The following is an 18739-nucleotide window of genomic DNA, read 5'->3' as shown; positions in this document are numbered from 1 at the left end:
ACGAGCCATCTGTTGTCGGCCCCCAACCAACACATATTCCACTCTCCCCTCCTACGCCTCCTCACAGTCCCCCACCCTGCTCTCATGACTATACCCCTTCCCCATGCGAAACCACCACGGTGGGCTTCACAGCTGAATAGGTGAGAAGACAGCTGAAACGTCTCAACCCAAGCAAGGCTGCAGGACCGGATGGTGTCAGTACCAGGGTGCTCAAAGCCTGTGCCCCTCAGCTATGTGGAGTACTTCGCCGTGTATTCAACATGAGCCTGAGGTTCCGGAGGGTTCCTGTACTGTGGAAGACGTCCTGCCTCGTCCCTGTGCCAAAGACACCGCGCCCCAGCGGCCTCAATGACTATAGACCGGTGGCATTGACCTCCCACATCATGAAGACCCTGGAGAGGCTTGTTCTGGAGCTGCTCCGGCCTATGGTCAGGCCACACTTAGACCCCTCCAGTTCGCCTACCAGCCCCGACTAGGAGTTGAGGATGCCATCGTCTTCCTGCTGAACCGTGTCTACGCCCACCTGGACAAGCCAGCGAGCACTGTGAGGGTCATGTTTTTTGACTTCTCCAGTGCGTTCAACACCATCCGCCCTGCTCTGCTGGGGGAGAAGCTGACAGCGATGCAGGTGGATGCTTCCCTGGTATCATGGATTCTTGATTATCTGACTGGCAGGCCAAAGTACGTGTGCTTGCAACACTGTGTGTCCGACAGAGTGATCAGCAGCACTGGGCTCCACAGTCTTGTCTCCCTTTCTCTTCACCATTTACACCTCGGACTCCAACTACTGCACAGAGTCTTGTCATCTTCAGAAGTTTTCGGATGACTCTGCCATAGTTGGGTGCATCAGCAAGGAAGATGAGGCTGAGTACAGGGCTACAGTAGGAAACTTTGTCACATGGTGTGAGCAGAATTATCTGCAGCTTAATGTGAAAAAGACTAAGGAGCTGGTGGTAGACCTGAGGAGAGCTAAGGTACCGGTGACCCCTGTTTCCATCCAGGGGGTCAGTGTGGACATGGTGGAGGATTACAGATACCTGGGGATACGAATTGACAATAAACTGGACTGGTCAAAGAACACTGAAGCTGTCTAAAAGAAGGGTCAGAGCCGTCTCTATTTCCTGAAGAGACTGAGGTCCTTAACATCTGCCAGACGATGCTGAGGATGTTCTACGAGTCTGTGGTGGCCAGTGCTATTATGTTTGCTGTTGTGTGCTGGGGCAGCAGGCTGAGGGTGGCAGACACCAACAGAATCAACAAACTCATTCGTAAGGCCAGTGATGTTGTAGGGATGGAACTGGACTCTCTCACAGTGGTGTCTGAAAAGAGGATGTTGTCTAAGTTGCATGCCATCTTGGTCAATATCTCCCATCCACTACATAATGGACTGGGTGGGCACAGGGGTACATTCAGCCAGAGACTCATTCCACCGAGATGCAGCACAGAGCATCATAGGAAGCCATTCCTGCCTGTGGCCATCAAACTTTACAACTCCTCCCTTGGAGGGTCAGACACCCTGAGCCAATAGGCTGATCCTGGACTTATTTCATAATTTACTGGCATAATTTACATATTGCTATTTAACTATTTATGGTTCTATTACTATTTATTATTTATGGTGCAACTGTAATGAAAACCAGTTTCCCCCGGGATCAATAAAGTATGACTATGACTATGACTATGACTATGACAATGCAGTCAGTACATACCTGACTATCAGTTAGAGGTTTTACTACCAGAAAGAGGCCATTTCAGTTTCCATTTGAACTGATAGTTTTCCTTCTGGTCTATTTACAACAGCAGGATATTAGTTTATCACTGAATATCCTAATGAACCATTTGTGATGTGGATAGATTTTCCTTAATGTATTTCCTACAGCAAGAATCATTTGCTAGTACATGTGCTTCGAAAGGAGGGGGAGGGGTGGACTACAATTGGCAAAGTCAGAGGACTGTAGAAATAACAGCATTGAAAGAGACTGTTTTCCTTACCATACACGCGTTGGTATAACTCTTCAAATGAAGAGCATAACCCCTTCCCCCCAATCTTGTCTCCAAAGAACAAACACGTTCTATTTATAATTAATTATAATCTATACTACTGTGGATAAGACTATTATGAAGTTGCTGCAGAATCTATAACAGCTGGAATCCTTTGCTTTCTTGAATTATTTATTAAACATTTCATTACTATGGGTAAGATGTGTAATAAGCTTCATTAATAAATTCCTTGCATGCTACATTTCCTGGCGTACCGTGCAATAACAAGCCAAATCTCTCAGCATCAGTGAGGCTTGATTTGAGACACAAGCTATAAACTGAGCCACAGGATGGCTGCACTCGAACAATCTCTTCACCCCTACGGAGAAAGAAATAATGAGCACCTCAGGAGGTTTTGAAATTGAGCATCTGGAGGGAGGGAAGTTAGAAGGTACAGATTCTTTAAGATCAGTTCACTTCATATCCAAGTGCATTCCACATTATGGAACTGGTTTTCAGAATCGGAACCAGACATATTATCACCAACAACACAAATCAAAGTTGCTGGTGAATGCAGCAGGCCAGGCAGCATCTATAGGAAGAGGTACAATCGACGCTACAGGCCGAGACCCTTCGTCAGGACTAACTGAAGGAAGAGTTAGTAAGTGATTTGAAAGTGGGAGGGGGAGGGGGAGATCCAAAATGATAGGAGAAGACGGGGGGGGGGGAGGAATGGAGCCAAGAGCTGGACAGGTGATTGGCAAAGGGGATATGAGAGGATCATGGGACAGGAGGCCCAGGGAGAAAGATGGCGGGGGGGAACCCAGAGGATGGGCAAGGGGTATAGTCAGAGGGACAGAGGGAGAAAAAGGAGAGTGAGAGAAAGAATGTGTGTATAAAAATAAATAACGGATGGGGTACGAGGGGGAGGTGGGGCATAGGCGGAAGTTAGAGAAGTCAATGTTCATGCCATCAGGTTGGAGGCTACCCAGGCGGAATATAAGGTGTTGTTCCTCCAACCTGAGCGTGGCTTCATCTTTACAGTAGAGGAGGCCGTGGATAGACATGTCAGAATGGGAATGGGATGTAGAATCAAAATGTCTGGCCACTGGGAGATCCTGCTTTCTCTGGCGGACAGAGCATAGGTGTTCGGCAAAGCAGTCTCCTAGTCTGTGTCGGGTCTCGCCAATATATAGAAGGCCACATCGGGAGCACTGGACGCAGTATATTACCCCAGCCGACTCACAGGTGAAGTGTCGCCTCACCTGGAAGGACTGTCTGGGGCCCTGAATGGTGGTAAGGGAGGAAATATAAGGGCATGTGTAGCACTTGTTCCGCTTACAAGGATAAGTGCCAGGAGGGAGATCAGTGGGGAGGGATGGGGGGGACAAATGGACAAGGGAGTCGCGTAGGGAGCGATCCCTGTGGAAAGCAGAGGGGGGGGAGGGAAAGATGTGCTTAGTGGTGGGATCCCGTTGGAGGTGGCGGAAGTTACGGAGAATAATATGTTGGACCCGGAGGCTGGTGGGATGGTAGGTGAGAATCAGGAGAACCTTATTCCTACTGGGGTGGTGTGAGGATGGAGTGAGAGCAGATGTGCGTGAAATGGGGGAGATGCGTTTGAGAGCAGAGTTGATGGTAGAGGAAGGGAAGCCCCTTTCTTTAAAAAAGGAGGGCATCTCCCTCGTCCTGGAATGAAAAGCCTCATCCTGAGAGCAGATGCAGCGGAAGACAGAGGAATTGCGAGAAGGGGATGGCAAGAGACAGGGTGAGAAGAGGAATAGTCCAGATAGTTGTGAGTCAGTAGGCTTATAGTAGACATCAGTGGATAAGCTGTCTCCAGAGATAGAGACAGAAAGATCTAGAAAGGGGAGGGAGGTGTCGGAAATGGACCTGGTAAACTTGAGGGCAGGGTGAAAGTTGGAGGCAAAGTTAATAAAATCAACGAGCTTAGCATACGTGCAGGAAGCAGCACCAATGCAGTCGTCGATGTAGTGAAGGAAAAGTGGGGGACAGATACCAGAATAGGTACGGAACATAGATTGTTCCACAAAGCCAACAAAAAGGCAGGCATAGCTAGGACCCATACGGGTGCCCATAGCTACACCTTTAGTTTGGAGGAAGTAGGAGGAGCCAAAGGAGAAATTATTAAGAGCAAGGACTAATTCCACTAGACGGAGCAGTGTGGTGGTAGAGGGGAACTGATTAGGCCTGGTATCCAAAAAGAAGCGGAGATCTTTGAGACCTTCCTGGTGGGGGATAGAAATATATAGGGACTGGACATCCATGGTGAAAATAAAGCAGTTGGGGCCAGGGAACTTAAAATCATCAAAAAGTTTAAGAGTGTGAGAAGTGTCACAAACAGAGGTAGGAAGGGATTGAACAAGGGGGGATAAAACCGTGTCGAGGTATGCAGAAACGAGTTCGGTGGGGCAGGAGCAAGCTGAGACAATAGGTCTGCCAGGACAGGCAGGTTTGTGGATCTTTGGTAGGAGGTAGAAACGGGAAGTGCGACGTGTGGGAACCATAAGGTTGGTAGCAGTGGATGGGAGATCCCCTGAGCAGATAAAGTCGGTGATGGTGTGGGAGACAATGGCCTGGTGCTCTTTAGTGGGGTAGTGGGGTAGTGGTATTAGTCCTTACTCTTATTGGCTCCTCCCACTTCCTCCCTCTTTTCCTTCACTACATCGACGACTGCATTGGCGCTGCTTCCTACACGCATGCTGAGCTCGTTAACTTCATTAACTTTGACTCCAACTTTCACCCTACCCTCAAGTTTACCTGGTCCATTTCCGACACCTCCCTCCCCTTTCTAGATCTTTCTGGCTCTGTCTCTGGAGACAGCTTATCTACTGATGTCTGCTATAAGCCTACTGATGCTCACAGCTATCTGGACTATTCCTCTTCTCACCCTGTCTCTTGCAAAAATGCCATCCCCTTCTCGCAATTCCTCCATCTCCACCGCATCTGCTCTCAGGATGAGGCTTTTCATTCCAGGACGAGGGAGATGTTCTCCTTTTTTAAAGAAAGGAGCTTCCCTTCCTCTACCATCAACTCTGCTCTCAAACGCATCTCCCTCATTTCACACACTTCTGCTTTCACTCCATCCTCCCACCACCCCACTAGGAATAGGGTTCCCCTGGTCCTCACCTACCACCCCACCAGCCTCCGGGTCCAACATATTATTCTCTGTAACTTCCGCCACCTCCAACAGGATCCCACCACTAAGCACATCTTTCCCTCCCCACCCCCTCTGCTTTCCGCAGGGATCGCTCCCTACGCGACTCCCTTGTCCATTTTTCCACCCCATCCCTCCCCACTGATCTCCCTCCTGGCACTTACCCTTGTAAGCGGAACAAGTGCTACACATGCCCTTACACTTCCTCCCTTACCACCATTCAGGGCCCCAGACAGTCCTTCCAGGTGAGGCAACACTTCACCTGTGAGTCGGCTGGGGTGATATACTGCGTCCGGTGCTCCCGATGTGGCCTTCTATATATTGGCGAGACCCGACGCAGACTGAGAGACCGCTTTGCTGAACACCTATGCTCTGTCCGCCAGAGAAAGCAGGATCTCCCAGTGGCCAGACATTTTAATTCCACTTCCCATTCCCATTCTGATATGTCTATCCACGGCCTCCTCTACTGTAAAGATGAAGCCACACTCAGGTTGGAGGAACAACACCTTATATTCCATCTGGGTAGCCTCCAACCTGATGGCATGAACATTGATTTTCTAACTTCTGCCTATGACTCACCTCCCCCTCGTACCCCATCCGTTATTTATTTTTATACATACATTCTTTCTCTCACTCTCCTTTTTCTCCCTCTGTCCCTCTGACTATACCCCTTGCCCATTCTCTGGGTTTCCCCCCCACCCTTATCTTTCTCCCTGGGCCTCCTGTCCCATGATCCTCTCATATCCCTTTTGCCAATCACCTGTCCAGCTCTTGGCTCCATCCCTCCCCCCTCCTTCTCCTATCATTTTGGATCTCCCCCTCCCCCTCCAACTTTCAAATCCCTTACTAACTCTTCCTTCAGTTAGTCCTGACGAAGGGTCTCGGCCTGAAACGTCGACTGTACCTCTTCCTAGAGATGCTGCCTGGCCTGCTGCGTTCACCAGCAACTTTGATGTGTGTGGCTTGAACTTCCAGCATCTGCAGAATTCCTGTTGTTTGCATATTATCACTGACATATGTCATGAAATCTCTCGTTTTATGGGTGCAGTTCAATGCAGGACATAAGTTATATAAATAAATCGTGCAAAAGAAGAATAATGAGTAGTGATCATGGGCTCATAAACCATTCGGAAATTTGATGGCTGGGGGAAGAAGCTGTTCCCAAAACATTGAATGTGGGTCTTCGATCTGTACCCTTCCCTGATGATAGTAATGCAAAGAGGGTGTGTCCTGGATAGTGAAGGTCTTTAATGGTGGACGGCATGAGATTTAGTCATAGGGCACTACAGCACAGAAATAGGTGCTTCGGCTCATGAGTCTGTCTAGTCCCATCAATCTGGAGCTGGACCATAGCCCTGAAAGCCCCTCCATCCATGTACCTATTCAAATTTTTCTTACATGTTGAAATCGAACATGCATCCACCACATGTGCTGGCAGCTCTTTCCACACTCTTACCACCCTTTGAGTGATAAGCTCCCCCTCAGGTACCCCTTAAACATTTCACCTTTCACCCTTAACCCATGACCTCTCGTTGTAGTCTCTCCCAACCTCAGTGGAAAAAGTCTGCTTGCATTTACCCAGTCTGTACCCTGAATCATTTTTTATACCTCTATCAAAATTCCCCTTAATCTTCTACATTCTAGTCCTACCTATTCAACCTTTCCCTATAACTCAGGTCATCAAGACCCAGTGACGTTTTTGCAAAATTTCTCCATTTTCAGTTAACCACATTATCATCCAGATTGTTGATGTAGATGACAAAGAACAACCTACCCTGAAGTACACCACTTGTCACAGGCCTCCACTCAGAAAGACAACTATCTACTACCACTCCCGGCTTCTTCCATGAAGCCAGTGTCTCATCCAATTTACTACCTCATCTTACGTGCCAAGCGACTGAACCTTCTTGACCAACATCCCATGCGGAACTTGTCAAAGACCTTCCCGAAGTCCGTGTAGGCAACTTCTACTGTCTTGCCTTCATCAACTTTCCTGCAAACTTCCTCAAAAAACTCTATAGGATTGGTTAGAAGATGTTGAAGCTGTTGATATTGAAGATGTTCTCAAAGGAGAGGGGGGTTGTGCCCTTGATGGAGATGGTTGTCTACAACCCTCTGTGCATTGGAAGCTCCATAGCAGGTTGTGATGCAAATCTTCCTCCCTCCATACAAGGCTGGGCTTTAACTTCTATCTCATTCAGGTGTAAATTGTTACCTACTGATAACCCAGCTTTCAGTTCTGAAGAACCTCTGTCTTGCAGGGGAAAGAATTGTGAGGGCTAGAAATCAGTAAATACATTTATGGATTGCACTAATGTGGTAACAGGGAACCAGAGACAAAGCCTAGAAGTAGAGACATAGAATGCAGCAATGATGACATCCAAGGTTCAAAAGTTTCATCAATTATGTTATTGTGGTAATGAAAAATTCTGCATTAGCAGCTCTTCTTCACTCGCTGCTAAGAGCTCCCTTTGATGCATTCGACTTTGCAAAGGTGTTAACAATTTATTTCTGTCGAAGCAATGTTCTTGCGAGAATTGTAATGCTATCTGCTTTATCATCAACCACAGACCAGACATATTCTAAGAAATAATCATCTCTCTGCACGTCGAGCTGTCTCATCTATCTGTATAAAAGGTTAACTTGCTTATGCGTCTAGTTAGTGCCCGCCGCTCCATTGTGAGGGTTGGCTCTCCGTGATCATCACGACTATAAAAGGACTTTGCTACGAAGTGAGCCCAAAAGAGTCTCTGTCTCTTTTATTCCGAGTAAAGTACTAACTCTGCTGCAACAGTTATAGTATACACCCATTGTTGTAAGAGAAAATTGGATTTACTGTTTGACCTGTGGACAATCATTTTACTCTGTAATCAAGACCTAGTCCATTAATTAATTATGTCTTCCTGTCAGCACCATTCTTTTATCTGCAGTCTATGTGATTTTACTGGTAATCTCATCAACTGAGGATGTAAAAGCTGTACCAAACTCATGCTCAGGGAGAGCAACATTGACTGGTCTCCTGGTGCACACCAGTTTTTAACAAATCATCCATTATTTTGAACACCAGCTCCGTGAGATTTTCCAGTTTGCCCCTACAACCTGCCCAAGTAGAACTCTAATAATTGGCATCCCTAGCAGTGTCAGATTGGTGATTTTCCAGGCTGGGGGCAAAGCTAAACTAAACTGATTGGGGTTTAATGGGATCAGCTGTCCCAATGCTGGGATTCCCTTCCATAGTGCTGCCTGTTTTATGTGAAATTATCCACATCAAAACCAGTAAAAAAACATATTATTTAAATGATATTGGAGAGGGATATTGTCACAGAGCACAAGAACAAACCCATTCACCCACAAGTCAGTGCTGCCCAACAGTTAACTATTACATTTATCCATTTTTATTTTCTGGACACTCACACTAACTGCCCCAGACTATACTGCTCACTTACACACTAGGGCCAATACACAGCTGTCAATTAACTGCCAAACTGACAAATTTTTGGTGGTGTAGGGGGAAAACAAGGAGCAGCCATGTGGTTACAGGGAAAACATGCAGAGGCCACACAGCCAGAAACCAAATTCAGGATTGAACATAGGCCTCTGTCACTGTGAGCTAGAGAGTCTTCTGGCTGTATCCCTGCCTCCCCTGTGGATTCTGCTCCTGTATGATGTCTGGTGGTGGTCAGCAAGTGCTAATGATACTGATAATAAACAAAGAACAACACAGTAATGACAAGGTATGGGAGGGTATCCATCTTCAGTCAGAGCTGGTCTACATTGTTGGTAGAATGTAGAATTCTATAGATTGGAACAGAAAAAAAAGGGATCAATAAAGGAACAATTTGACTGGGAGACGATTTCGCTGAACACCTACACTCTGTCCGCCAGAGAAAGCAGGATCTCCCAGTGGCCACACATTTTAATTCTACGTCCCATTCCCATTCTGATATGGGAATACTGTCAAGATGAAGCCACACTCAGGTTGGAGGAACAACACCTTATATTCCGTCTGGGTAGCCTCCAACCTGATGGCATGAACATTGACTTCTCTAACTTCCGTTAATGTCCCTCCTCCCCTTCTTACCCCATCCCTTATTTATTTATTTATTGGTTGATTGATTTATTATTTTTTCCTTTTTTTACTCACTGTCCTTTTCACAATAACTCCTTGCCTGTTCTCCATCTTCCTCTGGTGCTCCCCTCCTCTTTTCTTTCTCCCTAGGCCTCCCGTCCCGTGATACTCCCCCTTCTCCAGCTCTGTATCCCTTTTGTCAATCAACTTTCCAGCTCTTAGCTTCATCCCTCCCCCTCCTGTCTTCTCCTATCATTTTGGATCTCCCCCTCCCCCTCCCACTTTCAAATCTCTTACTATCTCTTCTTTCAGTTAGTCCTGATGAAGGGTCTTGAACCGAAACGTCAGCTGTACTTCTTCCTATAGATGCTGCCTGGCCTGCTGCGTTCCGCCAGCATTTTGTGGGTGTTGCTTGAATTTCCAGCATCTGCAGATTTCCTTGTGTTTTAAAAGCAGCAATTTGCTCCCGATTTCCCAAGAGGTTAGTCCATCCTTGGCTGAGCCACTGGAGAGGGAAAATAAGAATGTGGAAAACAATCAAAATTGAGGTGCAGTGAAGAGATTTACAGGGTGTAAATCAGATTGCTGGAACCTCAGACAGTATTGAAACAGATAATGTTCTGACTTGAATCAGTGGCCAAATGAAGCCAGAAATTTGAGGCACAAGCAGCTCTTCCATTCTAAATGTTAGTGAGAATACAAGTGGATGAAAGTTGGAGCAGAAGATGTGTTGGTAGAGGGGCAGCGTCAGGGAATGTTGTGAAGTAAGAAATAAGTGTCAAGTAAAGTAAAGAGAATTAAACCTTTCTAGTAAAAGGACAGCTATAGTTAGAAAGCTTGTGGGCTCATAGCAGCAGCTTGAAGTCAAGAGTATGATGAGTTGAAGCAAAGGTTGAGAAAAAGTCCAGATGAAAGTGAATGTTATTGTGAGGTAATTAGGAACATTATTATTCAGAAATTATACATAGATCTTTGTTGTGTCACTTTTATATGCTTTAGTGCTTGACAGGTCCCTGAAGAACTGTGCGGTAAACTTTGCTTCGACAAGTCCTGCCACTATTTATTTATTGGTTGTTTGTTTGTTTGTTTGTTATTTATTTATTGTTGTTGTTGTATTTTAATTTTTTTTCTCAGCTCATGTGGTAAAACCTGAGGTATAGACAGAGTCAAACATACTCATTTCTCAATTGCTGGAAACTTTCGGACTATTCTAGTGCTGTTTAGTACTGTAGCTTTCTGAACATCGACATAAGTATTGCTGTGTAGGCCTAATTGTTTAATTCCACTGTGTAGTGGCTTTGAGATGACACCAGCTGTAGGTATTACTATTGGCACAATGTGTACCCTGTTCATGTTCCATAGTCTTTCAATTTCCTCTTTTAGTTCAGCATATTTCTGTTGTGTTTCAATTTCATTTCTGTGTGTTGTCCGTTTTTGGATTGGCTATATCTGTTAAATGAGATGTTCTTGCTTGATTATCCTGTAATATTATATCCAAATGGTTATTATGGTTTGTACTATCTGTAATATTAGATCAGTCATAATCTAATTTGTATGACTCTACCTCTAACACTGGATCAGGCTTGTATTTATAGTAAGGTATGATTTCTTTTACGAGTTTGTATATTAAACCAATATTCTGGTGAATGATAAATGCAAGAAAGTCTGCAGATGCTGGAAATCCACAGCAACACACACAAAATGCTAGAGGAAGTCAGCAGGTCAGGCAACATCTATGGAAATGAATAAATAGTGGACATTTTGGCCTGAGACCCTTCATCAGGACTGGAAAGGAAGCGGAAAGATGCCAGAATAAAAAGGTGTTGTCATCACATTGAGTTAAACTGCTGCAGGATCCTGTAATGTGTTGAATTATTTCTGGTTTCTCTTGGCATTTTCTGCATTTGTCACCTTGAGTTTGTTAGTATTTTGTTACGTATTTTTAATATTTTTGTGTTAATCACCTGATCCTATATTGTTTCAAGGCACCCCTCTGTTTCTGGGAGGAGCTCTCCAACTCTGAACCAGACATTCAACACTTCCTTGTTGTTATCTAGTTTGCTCAGATCATGGGAATGTCTTCCATGGAGGGTCATGATCTTCCATTGATTAACTTTTGCTTCTGTAGTGATTTCTTCATTTTTCAGCATTATTCTTTCATTTTAAGTTTAGCGTGTGTACTTATCAAAATTGCATTTGCTTGTGTGGAGTGCTGAATTCTGTTTTCATTGGTGAAAATATATCCTTAGAAGCCTTATCTAACTGTTGTGTAAATTTTTATATCTATTTTATTCTTCTTCCTCTTTCTGTCCTAGGCAATGTTTATCTAAGTACGTTTGAGTATACATAGTGTTTTCTAAAATATGTCATTTCAGTTCTTATTTTTCTTTGTAAGTTTTCCAGATCAGTTTTGGACCAAGATATTATGCCAAAGGAATATGGTGATATGGGTATAGCAAAAGTGTTTATTGCCTTTGTTCTACTTTTACTATTAAGCTCTGTTTCGCAGATTTTCTTAAGCCGAAAGTTTTCCCTTTATCGCGCTATGATCTATTTTCTTTGCTTGTTGATATCACAAGATCACAAGATCACAAGACAAAGGAGCAGAAGTAGGCCATTTGGCCCATCGAGTCTGCTCCGCAGCTCCCCCATGAGCGAAACTATTCACCCATCTAGTTCCAATTTCCAGCTTTTTCCCCATATCCCTTGATACCCTGACTAATTAGATACCTGTCAACCTCCTCCTTAAACACCCTCAATGATCGGGCCTCCACAGCCATATGTGGCAACGAATTCCATAAATCCACGACCCTCTGGCTAAAAAAATTTCTCCTCATCTCTGTTTTAACTGGGTACCCTCTAATTCTAAGACTATGGCCTCTTGTCCCGAACTCACCCACCAAGGGAAACAACCTTTCCACATCTACTCTGTCCAATCCTTTCAATATTCGAAATGTTTCTATGAGATCCCCTCTCATTCTTCTATACTCTAATGAATACAATCCAAGAGCCGACAGACGCTCCTCATATGTTAGCCCCTGCATTCCAGGAATCATCCTCGTAAATCTTCTCTGAACTCTCTCCAACATCAGTATATCTTTTCTAAGACAAGGGGCCCAAAACTGCACACAGTATTCGAAATGAGGTCTCACTGATGCCCCATAGAGCCTCATCAACACCTCCTTACTCTTATACACTATTCCTCTTGAAATGAATGCCAACATAGCATTCGCTTTCCTTACCGCCAATCCAACTTGGTGGTTAACCTTTAGGGTATCCTGCATGAGGATCCCCCAAGTCCCTTTGCACTTCCGATTTTTGAATTTTCTCCCCATCTAAATAATAATCTGCCCGATTATTTCTTCTTCCGAAATGTACAACCGTACATTTGTCAACGTTGTATCTCATCTGCCATTTCTTTGCCCACTCTCCTAAACTGACTAAGTTTCTCTGCAACCTTTCTGTTTCTTCAACATTTCCTGCTCCTCCACCTACCTTGGTGTCATCCGCAAACTTGGCCACAAAACCATTTAATCCATAATCCAAATCATCGATATACATCGTAAAAAGAAGCAGCCCCAACACCGACCCCTGCGGAACACCACTAGTAACCGGCAACCAATCAGAATAGGTTCCCTTTATTCCCACCCTTTGCTTTCTGCCTATCAGCCAATGCTCCACCTATTTCAATATCTTTCCTATAATTCCATGGGCTCTCATTTTATTAAGCAGCCTCATATGCGGCACTTTATCGAAGGCCTTTTGAAAATCCAAATACACAACATCCACAGCCTCTCCCTTGTCAATCTTATTCGAGATTACCTCAAAAAATTCCAATAAGTTGGTAAGGCAGGATCTTCCCTTCATGAAACTATGCTGGCTTCGGCCCATCTTGTCATGCACCTCGAGGTATTTCATAACCTTGTCCTTGAGGATTGACTCCAATATCTTTCCAACCACCGATGTCAGACTAATAGGTCTGTAATTTTCTTTCTGCTGCCTCCTTCCTTTCTTAAATAACGGAACTACATTTGCAACCTTCCAGTCCTCCGGAACCATGCCAGAGTCTATTGATTCCTGGAAGATCATTTCCAATGCTTCCACAATCTCCAAAGCCACCTCCTTCAGAACCCTTGGGTGCACCTCATCCGGGCCGGGAGACTTATCTATTCTTAGTCCACTTAGCTTCCCAAGCACTTTCTCTCTAGTTATCTTGACTGTACCTAATTCTATTCCCTGATACCTCTGGCTATCAGGTATATTGCTCATGTCTTCCACTGTGAAGACTGATGCAAAATACTCATTCAGTTCCTCCGCCATCTCTTTGTTATCCATTATAATTACTCCAGCATCATTTTCAATCGGTCCCATATCTACCCTTGTCACTCTTTTACTCTTCATATATTTAAGAAAACTCTTAGTATCCTTTTTTATGTTAATCGCCAACTTCCTTTCATAATTCATCTTTTCTTTCCTAATGACTTTCTTAGTTTCTTTCTGTAAGTTTTTAAAGGTCTTCCAGTCCTCATTTTTCCCACTAATTTTTGCTTCCTTGTACGCGTTTCTTTTGCTTTTATTTTTGCCTTAACCTCTCTCGTTAGCCACATTTGTGCCATTTTTCCATTCATGATTTTCTTTTTTCTTGGAATATATTTTTCCCGCATTTTCCTTATTTCTTGTAGGAATTTCATCCAATTCTGCTCTGTCGTCCCTCCATTTAGTTTACTTTTCCAATTGACTTGGGCCAGTTCCTCTCTCATACCACTGTAATTTCCCCTGTTCCACTGAAATATCAACACACCTGATACCAGCTTCTCCTTTTCAAATTTGAAACTGAACTCAATTATATTATGATCACTACTTCCAAGAGGTTCCTTTACCTCCAGCTCCTTAATCGACTCAGGTTCGTTACACAGCACCCAATCCAAAACAGCCGGTCCCCTGGTGGGCTTCTGGACAAGTTGCTCCAAAAAGCCATCCTGCAGGCATTCTACAAACTCCCTCTCCTGAGATCCATTACCTTCCCGACTTTCCCAATCCACTTTCATATTAAAATCCCCCATAATTATCTTGATATCCCAGATGCTTATATGTTTCATATTCATCCATCAGTTTTATTTTATCTTGCTGCTCTTTTTTATATTCTACTAGCTTTATTACACCTTTCCTTACATTTAATATTCTGCACTTACTAAGACCAAAGTTCATGCTTATATTTTTAGAAAATAGTTCTATTGTTTAAAATAATAGCTTTAGCTTTACTGATGAAGTAGTGTATAATTTCAAATTATCCATGTATAGGTGGTGCATCAAAGTATGGTTTTGTTGTTTGGTTTTCTCTGATTTGATTCAGTAAATTGGAGAGCAGATTTAAAGCTAGACAAACCCACAGTGGGTTTACAGAGTCGCCCTGGACAATGCCTCCATTTATTTTGGTAACGGTGGTTGTTGTTTTTTTGTTGTTAATAGATAGGGTCATTATAGCACGCCAGCGCTTCATCAGATGTTATAGAAATTTCACAAGTATTGGGTGCAGCTGTTATATATCAAGAACTTCTAATAACTATGAGGGTGGGGACAGAGTCAAGTGTGCTTTGGCAGTCAATATAACAACATGAAACATTTCTGCTTTTCCTCCAGGCTCGATTGAGAGTTACAGAATCAATTACCAGCTGCTCTTTACATCCCCTTTCATACTCTTAAAGCATCCTTTCTGCTCTTTGGTAAGTATATTGTGGTTACCTTAGTGAGCGGTGATTAGACTGGAGATGCATGACGTTACAATTTTATATATAGTTTGTAAACAAGTAATAGGACAATATTTTGATGGGTCATATGAAATTTTTCCTTTAGGTAAGAGATACGTTTTACCTTCTGTCAAAAATTCAGGACCTTTTCCAGGATATTTAAAAAAATTGTTGATATGTGTTAATAGGTACAGATGAAGGCAATAAATTTTCTATACCTATAATCATGAATATTACCACTGCTGGTGTATTTTTATAACCGCTTTTAGCTTGTACACTGTAACTTCAGTCGCTTGCATGTCTTCAATTATGCGTTCGTTTTCCTGCCTAATCCAACTTGCTTCTTGATTGTGCAACACCCTGCTTGACCAGATATTAGACCAAAAGATAATAATCTCTGGGTTTGTTGGTAATTCTGTGCTAGGGTTGGTGACATTTTGGTGCATTGAATTTAGTTTCAATATCCTGTGTAAACTTTTTATTGTTATTATTCTGATTATTATTATTTCTTTTTGTTTCTTTGTATTTACTATGAATGCCCACTAGAAAATGAATCTCAGGGTTCTATATGGTGACATATCCATTATCTGTTATCCGTTAGATAAGGGCGGTGGACAGTTCTGATTTGATGGAGAAGGGACATGAAAGCACAGAGGAATATCTGGAGAAATTTCTGAAACACTCGTTCACTGCTGTCGTTACTGCGTGGTTGGGAATCTTTCGGAGGGAGGGCCTCAAAATCCCCGACTTTGCCTGCTGTTGGCAACCGAGATGGAGGTCTAATCGCTCGGGTAGAGATGGCGCTCAGTACTCGGTGTCAGAGAGCTGATCAGAGCTCGAAGTTTTCGGATGACTCAGAGTCGGACGTGGTCGGGTATGGCAGGGAGAGTTTTTCTTCCTTTTCCCGTCTGCGTGAGACATGGGACATTTGAGAGACTTTGAACTTTTACTGTGCTCATGGACTTCTTCATCAAGTTATGGTATTGTTGCACTGTTGTAATTATATGTTATAATTATGTGGTTTTGTTAGTTTTTTTTCAGTCTTGGTCTGTCCTGTGTTTTTTTGATATCACACCGGAGGAAATATTGTATCATTTCTTAATGCATGCATTACTAAATGACAAAACAAGAGGACTACATGTCTTCATAATCATATATACAGTTTGATAATAAATTTATTTTGAACTTTGAACTTTGAATTAGGTATGTGACGAGAATACACATAGATGTTAGCTGTCCTGTGAGATCAGCAATTGGTCTGCCACCTGTCCTCAGGGGAAGGAGAGATAAGGAACAATGAAGCAGCATCTGGAGATGTGTAATGAAGGGACGGGAGAGAGAGCTGTCTGGAGCGGCTCCCCCTTTGAACCCTGAACTGTTTGAAGTGATGGACAGGCGATACCCCAGCAGGGGGATAAAAAGGGACAGGTTCGCTAAGACAGGACACACACACGACACCCGAGGTAACGAGACCCTGGAAGCGGTGCGCCTCTCACGAGTCGGTGGGAAGTACCGGACCTTAAACACACAGGGTGCAAAGGTATGATCAGCGGGAACCCGGTGTGTGTCCACCCTCGCTTGGGTGCCGGGTTCACTGCAGAGGATCGACCGCATCTGGAGGAGGGGTCACAGTCGGTGACCTCAGATGACATCACAAAGGACCCGCCCGAAAGCTGCTTGTGAGCAATATCGCCGGTCTGTGAGTGGAAGCCGTTTCTGAATGATCAGTCGTTCTCGTTCTCATTCTCTCTCTCCTTCCCCCCACATTGTCCATCGCCATGGCAACGATTACTGCGAACTGAACTATTAAATCGAACTGGACTTTTGTGTCACTTTGAAATTGGTCATTTACCCCTAGACAACGATAGAGCTTGATTGATCCTGTTATCTTAATTCTGTGCACATGTGTGTTTATCATTGCTGAACTGTTGCATTTATTATCCTTTCGATCACTGTGTTGCTTGTTTCTTTAATAAAACTTTCTTAGATCTAGTAATCCAGACTCCAACTGAGTGCTCCATTTCTGCTGGTTTGGCAACCCAGTTACGGGGTACGTAACATAAGTGGGGGCTCGTCCGGGATTTTGAACGCTAAATTTGGGACGGAGTAAATTGATTGGGTTAAAATTTCCGAAAGAAAGAAAAGACAAACAGCAGAAATGGAGGCTGAGGAATTTATAAAGGCACTGACCTTGGAGGCATTAGAGGATGCCAGGAAATCGGAATTGGTAGCTGTGGCCAAACGGTTGAATCTTGCTAAGGGGAAGTCGACAATGAGGAGAGAGGAGATACACAGAGCTATTGTAGAGCACTATGTATCTAAAGGTGTGTTTCCCCAAGGCGAGCTGGGGGTGGTGTCTATTGAAAAACCTGCTGGAGACGCGGTACAGGTACAGCTTGAAAAACTGAGACTCGAGCACGAGTTCCAGGTACAGCAGTTAGAACACGAAGAGAAGCAGTTAGAAAGGCAGGAGAGAGAGTTAGAAAGGCGGGAGAAAGAGAAAGAGGTAAAAAGGCAAGAGAGAGAGAGACAGTTGGAGAGATAAGAGAAAGAGAGAGAGAGACAGTTGGAGAGAGAAGAGAAAGAGAGAGAGAGACAGTTGGAGAGAGAGGAGAAAGAGAGGCAATGGGAGCGAGAAGAGAGAGGAAAACAGAGGGAAAGGGAATTTGAGCTGGAGAAGTTAAAGATAAGGGCCGAGCAGGGGCTCGTGCCGAACCAAGCTGGAGGGTTCCGGGCGACCCAGGAGGTTAGGCTGGTTCCCCCATTTGACGATACCGACATGGATCAGTACTTCCTCCATTTCGAAAAAGTGCCTATAAGTCAGGACTGGCCGAGGGATAAGTGGGCTGTTTTACTTCAGAGTGTACTGAAAGGGAAAGCCCAAGAAGCTTACTCCGCTTTGTCCACGGAAGATGCCCAGAGGTATGAGGTGGTGAAAGAGGCCATCCTCAGGATTTATGAGTTGGTCCCGGAGGCATACCAGCAGAGGTTCCGGAATGCGAGGAAGCAGTGGGACCGCACGTATTTAGAGTTTGCCCGTGAGATGCAAACATATTGTGAGCGTTGGTGCGCCTCAAAGGGGGTAGAGGGGGATTATGACAGACTGCTACAGCTGATCCTGATTGAGCAGTTTAATCTGAGGGTATGAGACCCTACCTAGATGAGAAGGAGGCAGCCATGTTAGCCGCAACTGCTAAGTTAGCGGATGAGTATGCGTTGACGCATAAAATGAAGTTAGCCCCGAGTAAAGGCTACCAAAAGGGTCGTCAGGACGGCGGGGAGAGTCCGCCAGAACAGTCAGTAAGTAAGCCGGGGACTAGTGAAAAGGATAAGGTAGACCGGGAGCAGTCTGGTAGAAAGTCTCCTGGGGTCGTCTGTTATAATTGTGGGAAAGCCGGACACTTTGCGTCCAGGTGCTTTGCCCCAAAGAAGGAGACGGGAAAAGGAAAAACGGCAATTTTGACTGGCTGTATCGAGTTGTTAAGCGAACCGCTAGGGAAGGACAGGTCTGAAAAAGTTCAGGAAGGGCGCGAGAGGTTTATCTCGGCCAGATTGGTGTCAGTGAAGGAGGGGTTAAACCCAGTTCCAGTGCGGATCTGGAGAGACACGGGAGCGTGTCAGTCACTAATACTGAAGAGTGTATTAGAGTTTAGCTCAGAGACCCAGACTGGGGAGGTAGAGGTCAAAGGTGTTGGGGAAGGGACAGAGTCAGTCCCTTTGCACCAGATACACTTACAAAGCAACCTGGTCTCTGGACTAGTCACG

Source organism: Mobula hypostoma, chromosome 9, assembly GCF_963921235.1.
Source record: "Mobula hypostoma chromosome 9, sMobHyp1.1, whole genome shotgun sequence".
NCBI lineage: Eukaryota > Metazoa > Chordata > Chondrichthyes > Myliobatiformes > Myliobatidae > Mobula > Mobula hypostoma.
This window is presented reverse-complemented; position numbering follows the sequence as displayed.